General features: G+C 31.7%; 1 protein-coding gene and 1 long non-coding RNA gene across 3 annotated transcripts in view; one reads left to right on the top strand and one right to left on the bottom strand.

The window, feature by feature from the left end:
- Window positions 1-25,392, top strand: part of bs (serum response factor blistered) — a 318,284-nt gene that overhangs the window by 95,730 nt on the left and 197,162 nt on the right. The window lies entirely within an intron of this gene.
- The window catches only part of LOC148285099 (uncharacterized), a 74,456-nt gene continuing 51,532 nt past the window's right edge, over window positions 2,469-25,392 (bottom strand). The window contains exon 4 of the long non-coding RNA XR_015822898.1: window positions 2,469-3,895. This is a non-coding gene — a long non-coding RNA (uncharacterized LOC148285099). The remainder of the gene's footprint in view (window positions 3,896-25,392) is intronic.

Raw genomic sequence — 25,392 nt, 5'->3', positions numbered from 1 at the left:
AATACCAAAAATAATTCTGTAACCAGTTTTTTTTTTGATAAATAAAATTATTCAAAATATTAGTAGTGGCGCGTATTTTTTCCGTGAATTTTATAATTTGTTAAAAAAATTACAACAGAGATGGAGGTCATTTTAGAGAAGGGAATATAGTAGTCGAGGCATTCACTGGGCTTATGACCCGTCATTGGCTGGTTAAAGTGGCCACTTTACACACTGTGAATTTTTGAACTTCTCAGATTTTCACGGCCGTTCAGATGCAACATAAGTTTTTCTACGTGAGTATGCCGTGTGTCGTTCGCATTATTTACCGGCGTTTCGGATCGCATTACAGCGTCCATCATCAGTTATAAAGAAATCACATAAGAGCGTGGACTGGGAAGAGCCACAGAATTCAAATTGACAGATTATAGATAGCAACGACTGCTCTACGGTACAAATCCTTAGTACTTAAGGTTACACATGTATCTACACAGATAGCATCAACCCTGATGATATGACGCTGTAATGCGATCCGAAACGTCGGTAAATAGTACGAACGACACAAGGCATAATAACTCAGAAAAGTTGTGCATTTACCATTTCAATAACAACAACAAACCATCACGCCGTTTCCCCGTAGGGGTAGGCAGAGAGGATAGAACGCCATATCACTCTGTCTTTGCATACAGACCTCGCTTCCTCCATTCATACATCTTCTCATGCACGCACGCCGATTATTCCTTGTCTTTGCATGTCCATCTTCAAGTATTTGATGGACTTGATCGTGCCATGTCTTTCTCGGTCTTCCTCATTTTTATCCATTAACATTCGCATAGTAGATCCTTTAAGCCGTTCTTTCGCTGTCCATTCGCTCCACATGTCCAAACCAACTAAGCACCCCTTTCTTGATTATGTCAATAATGCAAGTCTCGGCCTTACACAGTTCACGGATCTCGACATTTTGCACCTATCATACATCGTTTTACCACACATTCGCTTTTGGGATCGCATTTCGAGAGCATTAAACCTACTTTCACCATTATTTTTCTGATTCCAAACTTCGCTCCCATACATTAGAGTTGGCACCATTTCGCTCATGTTTTACCATATTTTTTTCAATACTTTAATTTGTTGACTTTTGTAAAGTTATAGAGGTAGATAATGACATGTCATAAGCCCTGTAAATGTCTAGACTTTAATATTTTCTGTTCCCCATCTCTGCTTTATTTTAGTCTTTATAAATCCTTAGGGGATGAAATCTAGTTCTGTTTCTTAAAGGATCCACTGGAGACGTGTTAAACGAAATATTCATGAAACAAGATTTTGTTATTTTGCGATTTTCAAAACATAATGACTTTTGAACCAAATGAGATAATTTCAATTTATTAAGAACTTTCAATGTAAATAATGATTATTATTATTATCAAAATACATATTAAAATAGCGTATATGGGACTAATGATGTTTTTTTCTTTAAACAAAGTGGACTTAAGATTTAAAAAAAAAAAGTTAAATATTTGTATTTAATCACTTACAGACTTTTTATGTATACCGGTTTCGAGACGTACCCGTCTCTTCGTCAGAAAACTCACTACATCAACATGCAAATACTAAAATACACTTGCACCTTTACCACCACCGAAGTATTCAAAGTATTTACAAAAAAATACATAAATTACATGCAGAGTTAATGGCTTAGCTCCGCGCCTCCCTAATCCCCACCACTATCAACATATCGCTGAATATTATTAACTTAATTTTAGTGCATGTTTGGACATGGTGGTGTTTGCATCCCCTTTAACTCCGCGTGTAATTTATGTATTTTTTCGTAAATACTTTGCATACTACGGTGATGGTAAAGATGAAAGTGTATTTTGGTATTTGCATGTTGGTGTAGTGAGTGTCCTGACGAAGAGACGGGTACGTCTCGAAACCGGTATACATAAAAGTCTGTAAGTGGTTAAATACAATTTATTAACATTAATTAAAATGTTTGACCACAAAGTTAATGCTCTAAACATAAATGATTTATTTTTTTACTTAAAAAAGCATTTCTATGACGATGTGGAATGCGGTATTTTATTCACGTATAAAATAGCATATTGCGATAATTTTTGCATAAGTTTCAAATCAGCAAAAAGTGGACTCCCGTGTTTTATCCTCTAAGGTACAGAGTTATTGTCTACGTAAATTTTGGACCAACTCAAAATATTGTGGATGCATATTTTCCTCATCTCTTTTTTGCTATTAATTAAAATCAAATAACACACGTACATTTTGACAATCTGAGGACGTGGATAATTGCCTTACTTTAGCTGCGACACAAAAAGTGTCAAATGAAATCAAAACTTAAAACTGACAGTTAAACCCATTCAAGCGATTTGGACAATAATTAATTAGAATTTCGATTATTATTTGATAACTTTGCATGTTAAGCTCCTGTAGAAGCTGACTTCATACTAATTAAAAATGAAACTGGATATTTCTCATTTCTTTTTGTTTCAAGTCTATCAGGCCGAGTTTACATTGTTTAACGACATACTATTGTTAAATTGACAATAAGTGTAGTGTCTGTGTATTACAGAACACTGAGGACTATAACAACCCAGCGTTCGGATCACGAAGCGCATTCGGTTTCATGCGGTCCCATTCGGAATCATTCGGCTTCTAGTTTCCTTGCCAGTCACACGTCATTGTTAATAGGAACTAATACAAGATTGTTATAAACTTTAAATGGATTTATTATTTACAAGAACCTACAAAGTGATCTCTTGCGCCTGGAGTCTATAGGATCCAGGCCAAGGATTTCACAATAAGTAACGATAAAATGATTACAAGTATTACAAGATAATGGACGCATTGGTTTAAACATGTGGAGCGAAAGAACGCGACGTTGCGTTTTAGTAAAACATGACATAATAGATAAGATAAAAAAAGTAAGGGTTTTGACGAAAAACGAAAACGGTTATTATCAAAAACATATATTTTTTGGTGCAACCGTGCCTATGGCTACCAAACTAATCATTTTACTGGGTGAAAAACTGTCTCTTGGACTGTCATTTTTAATTAATACCAAATGTGAGAGATCAACAATACTTTGAGTTTGTTCAAATTTTTGTCAACAAGGACTGGATTCAACCCTCTGGGGAGTTATCAATATTAGTAGACTACAGCAGGGATGAAAAACATCTAATATAAGTGAATATAGAAATCTTAGCATTTACAAGGCTTATGACCTGTCATTGGCTGGATTTAGTGGCCACTCTACAGACTGTGTAACATTCACCATTTTGTCTACGTTTAAACATCTATATTCGTACAGTTCTCCATCTGTTGACCTTTGTGAAGTTAAAAAGCTGAAACCTTTATTGACTATCATCCCCTTCCACCTTCATCAACTTTTTAACTTCATAAAGATCAACAGGTGGATGTATTAACGGAATATGGATGCTTAAACGTAGCCAGAATGGTTAATGTTACACAGTGTTAACTGTTATGGTGTATTTTTTTTCTCCTCCTTCCACATCCTCTCTTTGCCACTTGCTGACGAGCGTCTAAATAGAGGCTTAGCGGGTTATTCTTTAAAAACTAAAAAACAGCCAATGACAGATTATATGCCCTGTAAATCTCTAGACTTCTATATTTTCTACTCTAAAATATTATTCATCTCTGTTGAAGTATATAAAAATGTGATAGAAACTGAAACGAGTGTTAAGTTTTTCTTTCTCGTACGTATTGAGTAATCCAATGACGCATTTTTTGTCGCGTAAATTTGAATGAAATTTTGATCCTGTAAACTTGGCCTGGTAATTGACTCCAGAGGCTCGTAAACTTAACCAGCTCTGACAAGCGCTAATTTTCTTGATTTGTGTTTTTTCATCGCCCGTTCTCCATTTTGTGTTGGCTGTATCACCATCTGAAACAAATAATTTTTTTTTATTAATAACTCATTTTTATTGTGACCACGACGCGTGGTAAACACGAGCCAGGCCTTCCTACGCACTACGAAATGCTCCTAACTCCACTGCTACAACGACTACTACGATTTCGCCATAGAATTCCATTTTCCCATCTTAAAAAGTTTTCCCGCTCTATCGCAATAAATTTCAATCATAATGAATCCCAAGGAAGTGAAATGCAGCCTTGTCTACAAACACGTACGCGTAAAATTTATGAATGTATTTATGGAGATTTTTTTTTTATATGTTCGCTGATCAACTTCATCGTAATAAAAATGTATTAAATATGTATTTCGGCAGAAATAGAGGACCCTTTTGTAAAGAAAATATGGAAGTCTAGGCGTTTATGGAGCTTATGCTTTATCATTCATTGGTTGGTTCAAGTGATCCCTTTACACACCAAATATCATCGGCCTAACTTGTAAAACTCATAAGTCCCAAACTTACTATTATTCAGGTGAGAGAGAAAATAGTTCTGTTCCTTAAAGCTGAAAGACTGGATGTCACATTTTTTGCAAAATTGAGTTATGAATGTCATTTTGTTAATGTATTCAGATTCTATTCATGCTAAAAACATTAGAGTTCTCAGTCCTGAGGTATACCACTACTGAAATAACTTGTTCTAAAACACCAGTAGTGCAGTAAAAATACTCTGCTTTCAATAAAATTCAACGGTTTGCTGGTATTAAAGCAGTGGATACCGAATAAATTCCACAACTTTTATAACAAACTACCTCTGACGCGGCGAGGGATTTTGCGCAAGATGAAGTCTTATAATATGTCATAATCAACAATAACCATTATGTCATTTCTTTTGCCGTTAATTTCATTATTTTTACTTAGCTTTTTTTCACATACTGTTAACTTTTAAGTACTGTTTTATTGCTATTTATATCACGTCATTAAACTTATATTTACCTATTATTTTCGTAAATAATTCATGTCTTAATTAATGGCACGTAATTTAATGTTTTTGCCTAAAGAAGATTTTAAAAATTCATTGTTTTTCATTAATTATTCTACATGACTTTTTATAGTAAAATACGAGGAGGAATTAGGGCGCGAGCCGGGCGGTTAGACCAAAAAACATTGAATTCCCATAGTTATTTGATAGTCCATATTTTAAATGTTTTTTTTGTTAAATATTTTTATCGAAAACATATAAATCCAAAAAAAACAAGATTAATTGTGTTTTTAATTCGAGAAATACATTTGAAACAGTTTAACAACTTCAAACCGCTCTCCTGAACCACATGTGACTTCCGCCATTTCAGCTTTGAGGTACAGAGTTTATACTTTAGTATCGAATTGTAGCCAAGTTTTTTTAATAAATATTTACATTTATTAGTTGAGTTGAAAAACAAAAGATTTTTAACAACCTAACCTAACCTAACAATATATTTTAGTTATATGTGGATTTCTATAATAGGGAAATATCACGTACTACGAATACAGATAAAAATATATGAAATGGATTTAGAACAATTAATCGTGTTTCCAAAATTTATATGGATATTGTGGAGAATTTTTTAAAATATAACTTTAAAAAAGAAAATATGTCACTAGAAAAACGCGACATGTTTGGCATTAATAGTTGTTACGTCAAGATTCGTGACGATGTTCAATAAAATTTTGAATGGTTTGGAACAAAGTTGAAAATGAACATGAATCGTGACGTATTAGGGGCGAGGCCAATGCAATGACCGTTTTTGCGGGAATTCAATACAAATTTTAAATGATTTTTTACGCTACTAATACGTAGCAAATATTTTTTTTACTGGATAGTATTTCGTAAACCCTTATTACTTGGAAAAAGAAAAAAGTGATGTATCCCTATTGTAACTCTAGTCTTAGAAAACTATATATTGTAATTATTATTAAAATGGTTTGAAAGTCACTGTATATATTTATTGTTTTAAGCTAAAATAAGTTCTTGAATGAATATGTGAAATGTTACATTATTTAAATGAATAAATACACAAACGATTATGTTATCATACAGTACAATATATTTTAATTAATTTAATTGATTTATTCATTTCAAATTACGTTTGTTACCACATTCATTAACCTGTTGTGGCGTTTTTGGCTGTGCCCATGTTAAGCCATAATAATTAAAAACAAATAAAAGTAACTTTCAATAATTCATAATATGCAAGTACAATATACATCATAATAAACAAATAGTTAAATGAGATGTGAATATTTGACAGCTTCATATTTTTACTTTTTATGACCATGTTTAATGCAACTTCAGAAGAGGGTGCTCACTTTATTTAACTCATTTTATTTACATTTTTGTGGTCCGTTGGACTATTTTATTTACATGGCACCATTTGAGGTTTTTTCTCTCTCGGTTAAATAGTTGCATTTTTTTTTAATAACATTAAATTATATGTCTTCTTTGATACTATAATAAATTATTTGACGCACTTATGTTTTAATGTTTTCAAATAATTGAATAAAACTTTCAATTTCTTAACAAGACTCGGAACAACTGTAGATCTGATTTTGATCTCGTGATAAATTGTTGCCTTTGTAAAAAACCTAATAGAACGCGTATCATTTAAATTTTAATGCGGACGTTTTTAACATGATCATTAATGTGGTTGATATTTTTAGCATAAAAAATTCAAAACGGTACTCCGAGTCTACTCTCGTTAAACAAGGTATAATGGTGATAGAAGCCGACAGCTGACTAAACCACAGATCACGTAGGCTTCCTTTTAACTGTATGTAGAGAAACCTACGCATTTCAAATTAAAAGCAGCCGCGTGTAAACAAACTTAAGCGAATGATAAAAAGGTCCGAGATCTATGTTAATTCTCGCAAAGTTGCGGTCTAATCAAACGGAACTTTTTGCTTACGTCGCCTAAACTAATAAAGCAACTTACTTAACCCTTTCGTATCTAGCAAAAATTTTAAGGGCCCCGATTACAATGGGAAGTTAACAGATCTACCTTTTTTTTATTAAAGAAATAAAAGACGGGTCATACTTAAATTTATGGAGTGTGGATTTGAGTGTCACTCGTCTTTTTTAATTTAAAAATAAATTACTAAGTATTTTTACAATTTGAATGTTTTATCTTCAATTGTGAAAATTCAAATTCAACTTTAACCATATCTTGCCCTCTTTTTTTTATTTAACTTTTTGTGTATAACGTAAATTGTACATTGACGGGCTTATTGCCTTATTGCAATTCCTTTCAACCAACCAATAAAATAAAAGTTTTGTTTATATAATTCAAATAACAAAACACATTAATAGAAAATGAAATAATAAGCTAAAGACATACAAAAATATAAATTAATTTATTTGTATATAAATTACCTAAAACAATACTATTACTCAATGGGAAAAAAGAAGAAAGAGGAAAGGAAGAGAGATTAAGAAAGAGGAAAGAAATGTTTCTTCAAACGTAGTTTACCTTTTCCATTTCCATCTAGTCTAATTTTACTCCTTAATGTTTTCAAAAAATATATATTTGCGTTCTTATGATTAACCCAAATATTTCAATTTCGTGTCCATTTTTAATGAGTTGTAAATAACTCACTATTAGAAAATGGGAATCAAGTTGGGGTAATGTGAGGTTCGAACCTCGGACCTCTGATCCGTGAGTCCGCAACACTAAATACAGGACCACAACCTGATTTATCTTCCTTGATGTTACTGCTCACTAGTTAATTTATTATACAGTTATACAATATTTTATTAAATATATTTATTATTAATGAAGTTTTTACGTAAATTTTCCGATTTTTCTCTAGCTAAAGATCCAATAACCATTTTTTTACAAATTTATTAAATTGAATCCGTGTCATAGTTTTGTAATGTTCGGGTCGTGTTATATAAATATGAAATTTTTCGTAAAAAAATAAACAGTTTTTTTTATAACAATAAACAATTATTGAAGATAACTCTCTTAACTTTCTTTTGTAATATGGGCCTAGGTGTGCAAATGACAAATGAGTTAGTGAAGTACACCGTTTTGGTGCATATTTTTAGTAAAAAAATCTCTTTAATTTCGGCATAACAAACCCAGAAAAACACCACCAGTATCTAAAAAGAGTAAAGAGTAAAAGAGTACCAGTATTGCTATTAAGAAATGGATAGTGGAGGTGGGTTGCGCACGGATCGATGAGTGGATCAAGCCAAATAGGTGAAATGCATGCACTGTTTATGAATTTTTTTTAATTGGTCTATATAAATTGGTTATGTTTTTTATGAATATTTTTGTTTTTTATTGTTTATTATGTTAATTACAATTAGGTTAATTGGATTAATTACGTTTTTTTTATATCGTTATTATTATGTTAACTTTGTTAAATAGCTAATCTTAGGCATGTTTTACATTTTGTAAAATGTTTTTCTCGGCACGGGACAACATTATTCTGTATAAAAAAAAAGAATGCAAACAATGTAAAAAAATAAATAAATAAAATAAAATAAATAAAAGGTGGTGAAAATCTAAGAACTTATTCGCAGTTGTAATTTTTTTATAATTTGGAGACTTTGTATGTTTTTGTTGAAAAAAGGTTAAACGTTTGGACCTTGATTCCGCAGCCTCTTAAAGCATTTTGCTGGCACATGGCACCTATACACAAGCGTATCGTGTTTCACCGCCATAGGAAAAACAGTATCGTATTTGTGTATCACCTTTTGTAGAAGTGTTTTTGATTTGTTGTACTGTTTTTGAAAGGCCAGCAAGTTTTGCGCCTTGCATGAGTCAACGCGGCCCACGGGCCCGTCACAGAATCACAAGAAATAATATTTACATTCGAACCGAGTGCGATGAACAGATATGGATCGGATTAAATAATATCGAGTCGGAACTTACAACTGTAAAATTCAATTAGTTGCTATGCTGCTCGAGAGATTTCAACTACGAAATTAACAGTTCGACATTGAAATATTACAAAATTACAACAAATAAGAATTTTGGCTTTGAGCAGAGCCTTAAGAACTATTTAGTTGAAAAGGATACTGAATTGGTAAATAATAATAACAATCATAATCAAAGTTTATTAACAAAAATAACAATAACTTTATCTACTACCCATAAACACTTAGGTAATAGATTTCTCTGGATCATGTCTAGTCTGCCTAACTAGGTACAACCTGTTTTAAGGCAGACATTTTTATGCAAAAATAAACAATAACATTACTACCTACTTGTTAATATACTAAACAGTTATACAATATTAATTTATTAGGAATTTATTTTTTGTAAATTTTCCGATTTTTCTCGACCTAAATCCAGTAACCAATTTTTTACAAATTTGTTAAATTGAATCCGGGTCATGGTTTTGCAATCTTTGGGTAACATATTGAATATTTTTGGGCCCAGAAACCTGAAATTTCTTTGCCCGAATTCAGAGTTTGTGATAGACCCCATGACCCATCCTCTAGTTTAAGTGTTCCTTTTGGGATTTGATAAAATAATTTACTTGCACAAACATTATTTTTCTAAAAATATATAATTGTCTTATATCTAAGATCTCGAATTCCTCAAATAACTTGACGCTGGGGTACCTGAAGGGCTTTTTAAAAATTATTTTAATGATTGATTTTTGAGCAGATTCGAGAGGTTTTAATATCGATTTATTAGTGCCTCCCCATCCTATTATGCCATAAGTTATAATTGAATTACATAAAATAAAATATAATAAATAGTGCAAACGTATTACGATCATTTGTTTCGTCGTTAATGCAAGATAACCGGGTACAAGTCCATTGACTTCGAAATATTTCGTAAAAACGCATTTTAGGTAGATGTAGATATTTTATGTCGACCTTTAGGGATTTCAACCTAGAATATCATGAATGTTAGCCATATTCGTGTTCGCTTCAAAGGAAAATAAGTAAACATCATTCCACGTATCTACTATGCATATCGTAATGACTGTAACACAACGACGCCTGTGATTTTCTTCAAATTAACGTGAGAGCGATTTAAAGTTTTAGGCACTTAAGTACAAAAATATATCATTTAAAACATAGGTTAGTTATACGAGTTTTTAAATCTGGAATGTAAAGCCTTTATAGAACCTTTTCAAGATCTAATATAAATGAAAGTCAATGTCGCATTTTTCGCACATCCGTCGTTGATCTACGCTCATGACGATGTGTATATAAATATAGATACATATATATATGTATATATTTTTTTGAATAAAATAAATATTTGAGTTCTCATGATTTACCCAAATATTTAATTTTGAGGGCCATTTTCAACGTGTTGTAAATAACTCACAATTAAAAAATGGGAATTGAGTTGGGGTAAAGTGGGTTTTGAATCACAATTTATTTAAAGAAACAGACAATTACGATATATGTATTGCTATTACATAATAATTTATATAATAGCTATCTTTAGGAAGAATATTAGAAATTTCACATTCCTTTCCATGAAATATTCTTCATGAAACAAAATCAACAAACCATCACGCCGTTTCCTCGTAGGGATAGGCGGAGAGGATATAACGCCTCATTGCGGTATTTGCTTACATACCACTTTTTATCAGACCACATCTCTCGCGCACACGTAGATTGTTCCGACTTTCAATATGGTATTTGTTAGATTTTGTTATACCGGTTTTTTTTGTCTTTCTCGTTTTCTGTATCTTTCACTTATAAATTTCTTTCGCTGTCAAAGCCGACGCAACACTCCTTTTATCTTCGTTATAAAATATTTAAAAAAATATGCCAATACCTACTCATTTCGGAGTGTGGTCCTGTTTTTATCGCATCGATACACAAAATACAAACGGCTACCGTCTCTCACAATACAGGTTTGTATGTTCATAGTACAAGGTTGTGATATAGTATAGATATACACGTCTTTTTATGTATGTCGATAAATATGTTATCGCGACGCGAGATCCCCAAACAAAACAAGTGTATTTTGCCGCTGTGTGTCGCAGTGAAACGTGCCGACGAATATTACAAATTATCGATAAAGTCAATTACACACAAATGTAATTATTATAACGTCATTTCATAAGCGTAAAATTATATAGCTGCTTTAAAACTTCGACTTATTTTATTGGTAATATTAGAGAGTGAGGAGGCGACTGATGGAAGATATATTGATTTTCTAAAGACTCAATAGTCCATCCATGAAAGGCAAGGAACACAATGCTCATGAAATATAAAAATAAAAAAATGTTTGCATATAAAAGCAAGAAAATAGAAAAACAGATAATACCTGTATAATTTTATTTTTTATAAGGATTTTTTTTTCCAAAATTTATATTTGAAGCACTAACTTTAAAAAACAACTTTGTTTTTAACCGATTTTTTTTTTTCTACCGACCAGTTTCAATAAAAAAATGATAAAAAAGCTTGTGTAGCTTTGAAACCTTTGAAAGTTTTGAAAGTAGTTTTATATATATTTTATTATATTTACTTGTTTAACGTATAAATGTATGTGTAGTGAAAATGAGGTTGTATTATACCCACTGTATTATTAATGCTTGTTTTATTATTTAGTTGCCTTGAGTCAGTGGTCATACAAAATTAAATTTAACAATAAGCTTGTCTTGTGATTAACTATAAATTAATGTCGCACCATCAGAAGTACACTGTATGGTATGTCTAAAACAAACTTTATAAAATTTTATTAACGCACGCAACTTGTATATTGGCATCATAGTGCTCAGTATTTTTTGATAGTGCTGAATATGACAAGAACACTGTAGCATCATAATTACTGCAGTATTTTGCTAGAAATTTTACTCAAATTAATTAAAATAATAATGTTGTGGTATATTTTGCTAAAAAAATCGTAGAGATACGTGAGTGTTCTCCTAAGAAAGAGAAAAAAAACGTAATTACGCTGCATTCACAACTTAAAACTGCATAATTTAGAGTCAAGATTTACGACAGTGTATTACTGGGGTGCGATTTTTTGCCTTAATATAAAATACAATAGTGTTATAGTCAATAAATAATGTTTTTATTGTCTGTTATTAATGTGATGTCTGTATAAATATTTTGATTGGGGCTATCGATTACATAAAACGGAGCAGAATATTGTAAATGCCACTCTAATTAGCATAAAAGATAAAAAGGTTAACGAAAGTCCTAATTACGAATTATTGTACAAATTTGAATGACTGCTAAATAATGTAACCGTTCGGTCGTAATGCAGTTAGATCATCGTGACTTTATCAATCTCGTTAGGATAATTAATGACTCAATTGATCATACGGATCGTTCGCAAATAAAGGCTCCAGCGTTCTCAATGGCGCTTAATTATCCGCATTAATATTTTCACTAGAAATAATAATAATAATAAATACGTACTCCGACTTTCTAGCCGTTCTGGCCGCGCGAGAGACAAGGACATTGAGAACAAGATGCCAAATATGGCGCTCACATGTACCGAAAATCCTTCCTACACCCGGACTGAGTTGTGATAGGAAGACGCCGCTTTCGCGCGCAGGAAGCGGCGGCCGAAAGGATCTCGCTTCCGGTCGTCGCGACGCCGATTTGCGCGCTCGGGCGTCGCGGCGGTGCTAGTTAGTGACAGGTGGCGCGGCGGCGACGACCGGCCTGTCCCTCCCGCTCCCCCGGCCGCGCCCCGCGCCGTGCAGGCGGCCGATCGGCACAGCGTCCGAGACATGACCGAAAAATTGGAATAGTGACCACGCGGTCGGTTGGAAATTATTTATTTATTTTACCGTCCGTCTTTTTATTTAATCGGTAGATCTAATATTCTAGTCAATTCACAAATAGTTGTTACGGTAATTTATTACTAGATAACCTTTAAATATTAAATTTATTTCGTCAAAATACCAAACAAGAGAAATGTCTGTCTCAAATTAATTTAGAAATAAGATATTGAAATATTTTACGACGCATACTAACGATTTATTAAAGGCACTGGGGCCGTAATGTGAACTAGTGATATTTACGTATACCTGGGTCCCGATTACAATGGTAGGATAACAGAGAAATCTTCACTGTCTGTAAAGAAAAATCGACATTTATAAATAAAAATTCCTATATTTGTATGAAAATTTAAAGTATCTTCGTTTGTAACCTGTAATTGAACACGTTTAGAAAATTTTATGCATATTCCACTTTTCATATAGAAAACCTAATTTTACTTTATACATAAAACAGAAGATAACTGTTAACTTCACATTGAAATACGGGCCCTAAATATTTTTGTATCCTAAATATTTATTTTCTGTTTCTTGTAATTTATAAGGGTTTTTATGTTGATTTTTAAAGAACTTAATCCTTAATTTTTTATTTAAAATTTGTGGATTTAAGTATCACTTGTCTTTTATTTCTATAATAGATTACAATGAACTTCTACTAAGAATTTTCACGAACGAACTTGACCGTTTTAATCCTTTTTGGTTTGTTTTGCCGCAATTCGACAATATTGTTATTTTTTAATAAACTATTTATACCACACTGTTGATTACTGATATTTATAATGTTGTCAATGGTACTTGTGTCGTATAAAAAAATAAATAAACTAAGAACCATCTTATACTGGCAGTAAAAAAGATAACGGGAAAAATTATATAATATATACTAAAAAATAAGAATTTCAAAGAAGACATTTATGTATAATTTATATTTTCTAAATTATGAAGAAATTAATATTTTATATCACGATTTTGTAACAACAATGAAAAAAAAATGTGTACGAGTATTTTAAGATTTTAATAAATGTCAATATTGGTATGTACGTGCTAGTGAAGTTTTCTAGGAATATTTATTTCATTATATCAATTATGAATTGTAATAATTAGTCAAATTACCAATATAGCACAAACACGTATTAAAATATACACATGTGACCAAAATATGTTTTTGTTTTTTCTCAAATGATATGAAATCTTAATCAAACTTTTAACTACGGGGTTTCATAAAGAAATATCAATATTCTAAAAACAAACGTGCTAATAGCAACACCTGTGATGTCTTTAAATTGTTTTTGTGACTCAACCTTTTAATGTTTACATTATTTATACTTACTTAATAATTTTAATTTAGTAGTATTGTAAGCGAACTAATGTAGTTTTGTAAATAAATGCAGATTTATGACACTGAAACGAAAACTAAAAATTAATTTCTGTTCATTGTATATTAAAGTTTTTTTTTTAAATATTCTTAGCTTATTTTAAATTGGTTTAATTTAATAGCTTTTTTACGAATTATTTTTTACTTTGAGGCATATGTTTTTGCATTTTATTACAGCGTATAAAGTGATAATTTATATATTTTTTGTAATACTTGAAATGTTGAAGATAGTAAAAATGAAAGATTGTTCATATTGAAATATGCTGTATAGTCAACACCTAGAGTAAACAATATAAACATGTATTTCTCTAGTACTCTTTTTTAGAATTTGATTTGTATTATACCTACATTGTTTTAAATATTTAAATAAAAACTAACTTTTCTCTTCCACTGTATGAAAATTTTTGAAAAATACAAATTAATTACATTTCCAGGAGTTATTACAACTCAATTGACGACTTAAATAAAAAATAAATCATTTTTATGTTGATCGTTACCCTCGTTCGTAACTGCGAACGTCGATACTAACTGGACTGCTCCGATTTCGCTGTACAAGACTGTGTATAGCGGAGACATCAATGCGTAAGCGCCAAACCCGCGCATACCAATTTTCTCCATTTAGTTTTTGTAACGCTTTGATTCAACGTGGAGTATTATTTTTGTTGAGATTTGCTCAAATATTTCAATTTTGGGGAAAATCGCATTATCATTCGTATCTAATGATGCATAGGGCACTACATCGGTACAAATAATATATATATATATATATACACAAGGTGTTCATTTAACCCTGTCACATCCGAAACCACGATGATCAGCATGAGCAAGAAGACATTGGCACATTAAATTATTTTTTTAGAACGAATAAAATTTAAAAAAATAAAATATCACAAAAAGCAAATGGTTGCTTACTTCTGCAGGGGAGAAACGAGGATTGGGGAGGGGGAGTCTGATTCTACGCTGTGCTCCCCTTACTTCTCCCCTGCAGAAGTAAGCAACCATTTGTTTTTTTTAAAATATTTTTTTATTTTATTTATTTAATAAAAAAAAAATCTTGGTGCTAAATATTTTTTTAAATATGCTAATATGTCTTCTTGCCCATCATTGTGGTTTCAGATGTGACAGGGTTTAATGAACACCCTGTATATATCTCTATATATCAATCATTTCTAGCTTAAAATGCATAAAGGTTAGATGACCACCAGCCATACGCTTTATGAGCACTAAAATAAAAAATGAAATAAAATATTGCCGTGAATAAACCTCAGAGTATTAATGCGCTACCGTTATAGAGCCATGCGGACAAAAATCATTCTTGTATGATCAATTTCGAAGTTAGTTTACAGGAAAACAATGAGCCGTAGGTACTCAGGTCGAGAATCGCAAGCACAACGACGATACCGTGCATTACACGTTAATTGTTAAACAAAAATTTGCAATAGAGCGAAATGGCATCTCAATGGCTGTGTGTGTTATTACTCTGAGGAATACACACTTTATCGTATTATATTAGTATTGATCGAAATATTACATTTTAAGTTTAGCGCCTAACATAAATATAGCTTTTTAGTTAAACCACAGATTTAACTGTCTTTAAGATTGCACGACCAAGTAAAAGTGTTCGGTTGGGAGGTGCTATGCACACAACAATTAATTATGTGTTTAACATATTAGGTAATTAAACTAAACACAGCTGGGCGCAGCAGCGACGCACAGCTGTTTCGTCACTAATTTGGCTGAACTCGACTCCCCGAATTAATCGTTATGAACGTTTCGCCTCTAAATATGACAGATCAGATTTGAATGCTCATAAAAAATATTGTAAAAGAAATTTTCGCTTCAAAAAACAAACATCAAAATATACTCTCAACTTTCTTGCAAGTAACAAGCCCGCTTATAATATTATATCAATAATTGATTAGTTGTACCTAAATAGATTGACATATTTTTTATTTATTAAACTATCTAAAATATTTCTGCCACGCCAGCTGTAAACATTTATCGACGTGTTTCTTCGACATCAAATTAATTAACAGGTTGATTCTTTAATCCACTTATTTTTTTGACGAGAGACCGGTTTTGTCACTTTCGCGATATCATCCGAATTATTTGAAAAATACCCTTTGAACGTGCGCAAAATAAAATTTACAATGTTTGTTTTATTTATGTTTTTAAATTAAATTCTCATGTTAACTAATACGGCATTTTCACAAATCGGGAATAACGTTGAAAATATGTCAAATATTTATAGCAAATTTTTAATATTTTAATGATATAACTATCAATGTATAAATGTTTTTGTTATTTATATTTTTCGGTTGTCAAAAACGAGCACATACAAAACAGCTCGCTGTTAACATCGCGTCATGCCCCCCGAGTGCACTTCTAACAAATATTGTGTGATTTCGTGCAAGAATGGCGCGGTAACATATTACGTGCCGTTTGTCCAATAGGGCGGAAAACGTCTCGTTTTTAGGTAATTCAAAGTATGCATATTTCAAACCTTTGTAGAAAATTTACCAACGTCGCGTCGCACGAAAAAAGTAATAAAACCATTATCACTATTTTAAAATCAAAAACTATGTTTCCAAAAATTGAACAATTTTTATTGTGAAATCTAAAATTTGTTTTATGCTACAACTATGGGGAACAGAAAACCAAAATGACATACACAGACTACAACGACAGCAAAATAAAATATTCAAGTTAGTATATGACCTCCCTTGTCTAATACCAACTATAGAACTTTTTGAAAAAACTCAACATTAATATGTAACCTTTTCAATAAGAATCTTTCAAATTTATTAGTTAATCAACTTCTGATGTAATTGTAGACAAATATTAAAAATAATGTAATAACTTATATTTCCATATAAGTTATTAATTTAAAAAATACTTGGTACACTTCCACTTATTTATTTTGACCAATTAGCGCTTTTACCCTCTAATGGGCATCTTCAGACTGGTGAATATTATACAGTGTAAGGGTAATTTATATAAAACTAAATATTATCTTAAGTGTAGGTGCATTTAAAAATAAGTTGAAAAAGATACAATACGCAATATTGCAATGGAACAGAGTGAGACAAATTATTGAAACATGTGTTGGCGGCGGTGTACTCTAAGAAAATATTATATTATTTTTAACATATTTATTGTTTTATTACAATGTACAGGGTCTAACTAAGCGGCTAATAAGGGTGAGTTTTTAAATTCTATCTGCTAATTTATTAAAAATAAGTGGAAGTGTACCGAGTATTTTTTAAATTAATAACTTATATGGAAATATAAGTTATTACAACATTACAATGGAATTCCATCAAGAATTGTCAATAAATAATTTAAATGAAATATTAAAAACTTGAAAAAAAAGTTATATACGTAGACACAATACGAGAATATCAGAAATCATCCTAAGACGAGGCGAGGAAAGTTGAGACTCACAAACCAGGGACTGAAATAATATTTATTTATTTCTATTTAAATCACGTCACTTTCAAAATATTGAAGTTTTTCATTTTCCCCTCTTTTTCCTTCCGTCTTTACCCCCCTCTCCCCCCCTATATAGTATAGTGTAGATATTTAGACAATTTTTACTTCTTAAAAAAATTAGTTTATCCATATTTTGTTCTATAAAGGAATCAACAATACTTTGAGTTTGTCCAAATTTTTGTAGACAAGGACTGGATTCAACTCCCTGAGGAGCCGTTCATATGAACATAATAACGGTTTCAGCTCTTTAACTTCATAAACATCAACAGATGAAAGAATTGAAGGAATATAGATGTTCAAATATGGGCAGAATGGTGAATGTTACACAGTGTGTAAAGTGGCCATTTAAACCAGCCATTCACAAGTCATAAGACCTGTAGACGCCTAGACTTCTATATTACTATTCTTATGCTGATATAGAGACAATGTTAAATATTTCTAGTCTACAAAAACGTAGAAGTAATATTGACTCCATATATATGTTCGGCATACTAAATGGTATAATCGATGTTCCATCATTACTGGGACAAGTAAAATTCAATATTCCGACTCGTAGATTGAGAAGCAATGAAGTAATGTTCATCGATCAGCATAGAACAAACTATGGCCTTAATTCTCCAATGACCCGTCTTTGTCGCATTGTTAACCCAAGACAAGATCTGGACTTTTTTGGTTAAGTTTACAACGATTTAAACGAGCACTAAATAAATAGTCCAGATCTTGTCTTGATGTCCCTTATGTTTGTCAATGCTTCTTTTATTTTTTTATGTTTTAAACTATTCTTTTATTGTAATATTTAAACCCTATAAATTGTACACATGGACAATGTCCGTCAATAAATAAATTACCTTCTCTTAAATGGCCTTCATCTCTGTTGTAATATGTTACTATAAAGGAATTATTAATAAACCAACAATATGTTCATTTACCACTGATTATTTCAAATTCAACGGTTTGGGTAGGTAGAAAGAAATTTCCTAAGGCAATATGCCTGCCGTAATGCATATTTTTGTAAATTTTATATTTATATCAAGTGTTTAAATAAATAAATCATAAATTAATAATACAATCAACTACCAGACATAACTAAACAAAATACTCAGACAACCAATACAAAATATATTTAAAATATTTTAATCAACAATGGAATATGAATAAAAAATAAAAAAATTCGTCAAATGAATGTAATAAAACGTGGGGTTTATAAATTAATAATAAAAATTAAAAAAACGCAAAACAGTTCATTTTTAAGAATTCCTTCGTCTCCGGTGAGATGTATACGTTGTATAATAATTTTTAAATTTCAGTACCTACACAAAGGCACGGTACAAAGGAAATAGTTATAATGCGCATCACAGGATCATCTCATAATAATATTTATCTCGTATCTCGGGTCGAGATCTGAATACCTCTGTTAACACTACACTTCGGTCGTGCGCATGCGCGGAGCTGCGGGGGTGGGTGACGTCACACCGCGGTCCATATGGCGCATGCGCGAGATCGCTCTTGCCGCACGCGTAACCCTATAGCATCTCTGTATTTATCAATATTTTTTTAGTTTTCACGTGCGTTCTCACGATATTGGGACCATTTTCTGTCTTAGTTAGTCGTAAATAACGGTGTTAACTCTTTAACCACTGTGCTACAAAATCCCCTTAACGGTGCTGTTATTTCGTATTACATTAAGCAAAATATATTTATTTTAAAATATATGTATTTATACACGTACGGAGTAAGCGGAAATCTGACACGGGCTATTGCTTCTCTGTATAAAGACAGCACAGCATGTGTTAGGGTAAATGGATCATACACATCGTGGTTTGACATTCATTCATAGTCGAACAGGGATGTGTGATGTCACCATGGCTGTTCAACGTGTATATCGACAACTGTATGAAAGAACTGAAAGGATTGAGAATGGGAGCAAAAATTGGTGATCTTAATGTCAATTGTCTTTTGTATGCCGATGATGCCGTGCTTCTTGCTACCACCAAAGAGGTACTGCAACTCTACGATTAACAAAAGTCTACGATGTATGCAAGGGAAGCGATTTGCTGATGAATGTCGATAAATCGAATGTGATGGTTTTTGAAAGAAATTAAAATAATGCATAAAGTAGGTAGGTACATAATTAAATGTGTTTGAAAAATTACAACTGTTTTTTGCAAAAAAAATTTTTTTTCTAAATTTATTATTTTAGTATAGGTAAGCAAAAAAGAAAAAAATCAAGAGTGATTTTTACAGCGTTCGAATAATGCTGTAAAAATCACTCATATCATAATAAGTTATTTTGATTTCATCGCCGTAAGAATTTTTTATTTAAAAACTGACAATGGAATATGAAACGCATCGATTTCTCCATACTCGTTTCCGGCCGGTGAAGTCTGACGATTGGAGAATTTACAAATAAAGAAATTTGAATAATATTAACTAATGTTAGTAAATATAAGTATATAACCCCTTACCGACTTTTTTAGTCTATCGGTTTCGAGACGTACCCGTCTCTTCATCAGAACACTTACTACACCAACATGCAAATACTGAAATACACCTCCACCTTCACCATCACCGTGGTATACACATATATTATTTGCAAAAATACATAAATCACATGCAGATTTGTTGAGATGCGAACACCACCGTGTCTCAACATGCATTAAGCTTAGTTCATAAATATTGAATCTTATATTAAAGAATTGGTTGAGGGGGAAGGGGGCACAGGTTCATTGGGAGAACATCACGTAGCTTCAATATTCGCATTAAAGAACACATGAGATGTTTAAATAATAATATTTTTTCAGAGTTTGCTAATCATCTTATAACTTCAAATCATGATTTTGATAAGGATAAAGGAGTAAAAATTTTACATTAAAATAATAAGAAAGGGCTTAAATTAAATAATATGGAAATTATTCACATAAGCCTTAAAAAAATATATTCCCTTAATAAATAATCAATTTTTTTAATTAAAAATCAACCAATCGGGTAACCCCACCTCTACCCCTGTTCCCTCTCAACTCCCTACCAATTCTTCAATATAAGATTAAATATTTTTTAACTAAGCTTAATGCATGTTTAGACACGGTGGTGTTCGCATCTCTATAAATCTGCACGTGATTGATGTATTTTTGGAAACACTTTATATATACTACGGTGATGGTGAAGGTGGAGGAGTATTTTAGTATTGGCATGTTGGGGTAGTGAGTGTTCCGACGAAGAGACGGGAACGTCTCGAATCCGGTAGACTAAAAAAATCAGTAAGTGGGTTTATACTTGTATTCACTAACATTAGTTAAAACGAATGACCATAAAGTTAATGCATTAAACATAAATAATAGAATAATATTAAATTGAAATAATTAATAAAAACACTTTTTTATTTAGAAACTACTAAGTACTAGTCTATCCCACGATCCTACCCGTGAAATATGTCAATTTCAATAAATAAAATACAAAAAGTGACGAAATGCCGAAAATATTTTCCAAGTCTGTTGAATTTAGTTTCTGAATAGTTGCCGAAGGACATTGATTACAAAATTTGGGTTGAATAAACCTTTACCAACAATGATTCATTGTTGTTCATGTAATGTATTGAATAAATCATATTTTGTATGACTAAGTTCAATTATATTTACATTTGATTGTTGTAGCAAAATATTCAACTGCATAACAATATTAAATATTACTATATAAACATCACATCAAATTCGCTATGACTTTATGCGAAGTCGAAATGTATCATTGCAAAGAAAATGACTTCTAATTGTAAATTTTCCTTGGCAATAGAAATAATTTTCTCTATTCACAGTTTTTTTAGAAAAAAGTCAAAAATTTAACTAAAAAAATTATAAATACAGGTAAACGTCGTTTTACGCCAGGGTTCAGAGACACCGGTGTAAAAAAAAAATCGGCGTAAAATAAACACAAATATAATAGAATATATAAAGTTAGTTTCCTTGTCAAAATACTACGAATAATCTAACATGTTTATTCAATACATATCCTATACATATTCCAAATTAATTATAAATGTATTTAATAAATACAGTTTTAATTCGTTTACAAAATAAATAATTAATTTTTTTAAATAAATACTAACTGACTAGTTCGTCGGGACTAAATTAAAATCTCACACTTTTATTAAAAAAGCATCCAATTTCATTTGCTTTTATTGTTGCTTCCTTTCTTGCAGAATCATAGCATAAAGTACAAATGTTTGAATATTCTTTTAATTTTAATAATAAAAAAATACAATCACACCTTTTATTTTTCTTATAAACAAAACGAAAACTAAATCGGAAACAATTTTACACGCACAATAGGCTGCTCGCGTACACGGTAATAGAATAAAACAACTTGTAAAAGTGTCTGCTATTAGAATCGCAGCGCCTATTGTCGTCTGGTGTCGGCTGAGCTGGGAAATCCTACGCCGACACCAACCGGCGTAATTGTTAATCGGCGTAAATCGAACCGGCGTAAAACGACGTTCACCTGTACAGTGAAACTCAGATTTTGTTGCTTTTGAAATAATACAGCGATTTAGAATCACATAAAAAGCGTACTTGAACATGTTCAGCATAGTTAATTGCACAATTAAATTAAAATTAAAAACACCTTTATTTTTTATTTCCTGATAATAATCTGGATATTTGGCAATCCGGATGACTGCAGTTCAGATAAACGGAGTTCTACTGTAAACGTGATTTAAGAATATCGTGTTTATTTTATCATGTTATTCAGAAAGTATAGTCAAGAATATACTTTCTAAATTATATTCGAAACATGTTTTTATACTGGCAATCATAGAATTAAGAATAATCCAGAAACCGCATACGCACATCAAACAGAAGGTGACTCAACTACTCATAAATGAGTAGGTTTACGTTTTAACCCATTATTTTCTTTGTGGACGTCAATCAGTACGCAACTCCTGATTTAAATTCAATTATGCCGTATTATGTCCTTGAAAAGTGTAGGCTAGGATCTTAAAGAAACAGGATCCAATCACATTTCATGTGTAATTAGCAAATCAATGTGTATTTAACAAATGCATTACTTAAAAATTGAATTATTTTTCCATCTGTCAGATTGTCCAAGAAACAAAATGGAAATTTCGTTAGTGTTGCCAGGGTAGTATTTTTTTCCCCTACTTTGCTCATCTTATAAGATAATTAATGAAAATTGCATCTCAGATTAAACAACTCTGTGGTGGACATTTGACCGACATTATCTTCAAAACATCATATATTATTTAACATGATAAAAAAATATCCGTTCAATGTAAAATAAAATTTGTTTAATATTTTATGTTTAAAATTCATTAATTCAATTACTCTTATTAAATGATCCTTTACTTATCTACTCTGTTGTGTCAATCAATATTTCCGCGTGCACAATAAAATTTCAGAGAAATTAACAGACTGCTTTTTTTTTACCTTACATTTGTGTTATGATTTTTTCCCCATCAAGCAACATTACGCTGCGACCTCACGAATGCGCGCGGCGAAAGTAGGGCATAGTGGGGGAATTTTTGGACACAGTCCGATGTATTCAAATATGATTCTACGCTCCTTCTGGATTATTCTTAATTCTATGCTGGCAATATTAATTTACTGGGAAAATATGTATTTTCAAAACGTTTTTTCATTATTAACTCCCATTTCTATTTTTCGAATTATCAACAATATTTTGAGTTTGCCAAATTTTTGTAGGCAAGGACTGAATTCAACCCCCTTTGGGAGTTATAAAAATATATTACAATAGAGATGTTGAACATCTAAGAGAAGGATATATGGAAGTCTAGCCATTTACAGGGCTGATGACCTGTCATTGGCTGTTCTGCCTGTGTTTGAAAATCCACATTCCTTAAATTATTTCATCTAGTGACTTTTGTAATTTTTATTTGGTCTTTACTCTAAACATTATAATACTCGTATACGAATGTCCTTATATGTAATTATCATTAAACTATATCCAAAGTATATTAAAAGTAAACTTGAAGCTTACATTTTATCATAACATTAAGGTGTTTACGAAAAAGATTTAAGAAAAAGAAACATTTTTAATTTTGGGTAGAAGATTTGATGGTATTGAAAGCAAACTTAGAAATCTCCACCAAAACCGAAAATTGGTTATTGATGCCAAAATAAACTATACATAAAAACCTACCTACCTAAATAATCTTAATTCTTAACCGTCTCTAAATCTTGAAAAAACAAATTTCAATTACACTACTTGACACCACAAACTTAGCATTCTCCATTGAGTTAGTGAAGCATAATTAGAAATCTCACAATTATTTTTTTAAAGTTTTTCACTTATATCTCAGTATCTCTTGTTTGCTTCTAATACCCTCTTTTATTGATAAAAGTTGATGCAAAATCACCTATAACACAATCACTGAACCACACTAACATACTTTTATTCATTTATACTTTTAAAATGTTTGTATAATTTTTTTCATACAGAATAATGCTCCCTTGGGGTTTCCGTGCCGAGGGAAACATTTTACAATAAGTGAAACATGCTTTAAATTAGTTATTAATCATAGTTAAATAATAAGAAAATAAAAACGTTATTTACTTGGTGACGCGAGAGAGGGGCGCAATTGTTAATTCCTCAATAGCTTAGAGAGCGCATGAACTGATCCAAGATGGTCCAACAAGGTCAGCCAACTTACACGTTATTAAGGACGTTTACTGCCACTTAATATATATTGGAAATCAACTCACCCGTTTTGAAGTGTTCCCCGTCGCTCCACCAGATAATAAATGCGGGAATGATGCGGATGTAAGGTTTTTTCTTATTCTGCTTTGTGCGTCAGTCTTTTTGGATATTGGATGCGGAGATGATAATAATACTGACACTTTAGCGGTAACTTTATTTAGCGAGATAGCGGTACGAATATTATTTGTTGTTAGTTTTTCATGTGGATCACAGAAAAACATAATTTGTTTGAAGTAAAAATACAGCTGTCAGTTTTATTTAAATATAGAATTTGTGAATTGTTGCAATGCGGTAGGTACTGCCAGGCTGCTCAGGTTCCTACTTCTCAAGGAAAAGCCGACAGCCAAAACATATAAATGGCAGTAAACATTCACGCGTAACCTATTCTAATTAACCTAATTATCATCTTAAACATACCAGGAATATAAACTAAAATTATCATAAAAAACATAACAAATTCATATAGACTTGTAGACCAAATTTTATAAACAGGACACAAAATTTTACCTATTTGGCTTGATTCACTCATTGATCCGTGCGCAACCCACCTCCACTATCCATTTCTTAATAGCAATTTTATATTGTGAGTACTTACTTATTGTCCTTCTGAGCAATGGAAGTACATTGTACACTTTAACGTGAAGTTAAAAAGCCGAATGACAGTTCATAAATCCTGTCATTGTCTAGACATCCATATTCCCTTCTCTTAGATGTTCTGCATCTCTGGTGTATCATATTTATTTTCGAATTGTAATCGTCTTACGTCGGTAGTGTGATACGTTGAAGTTGTTTTAATAGTAGTTTAGTTCGGAACTGTTTGCGTTATAATGTTTCCCGATCGATTCTTCGTCTTATCTATTTATTGGGTTGTTCCGAATAGCCATGGTCCAGTGGTGACTCATTAGGCCGTAGCAATATCTCCCCATCGGATCTCCATCTCCAGTCAATAGTCGTAACAATGGGGAATCCATGGTGAACTTTGCTTCCACCGTGACAAGTATGGGAATTGTTTTATATCCAGAATCTCACATGTTGATTAGCCGCTTACGAAACCGATTGTATATTAATGCCAATCTCTGGCTATTGTGATTTCCTGACATTCATTAATACGATTCAAAGAATGATTAGTCATTGTCCGCTCCGCTGTCTAGTGGTCAGCGCGTGCAAGAGATCTCGGGATCTATTTCCGGC

The sequence above is a fragment of the Micrasema longulum genome, unplaced genomic scaffold (genome assembly GCF_059751315.1).
Source record: "Micrasema longulum isolate JH-2025_06_02 unplaced genomic scaffold, ASM5975131v1 h1tg000059l, whole genome shotgun sequence".
Taxonomy (NCBI): Eukaryota; Metazoa; Arthropoda; class Insecta; order Trichoptera; family Brachycentridae; genus Micrasema; species Micrasema longulum.
This window is presented reverse-complemented; position numbering and strand designations above follow the sequence as displayed.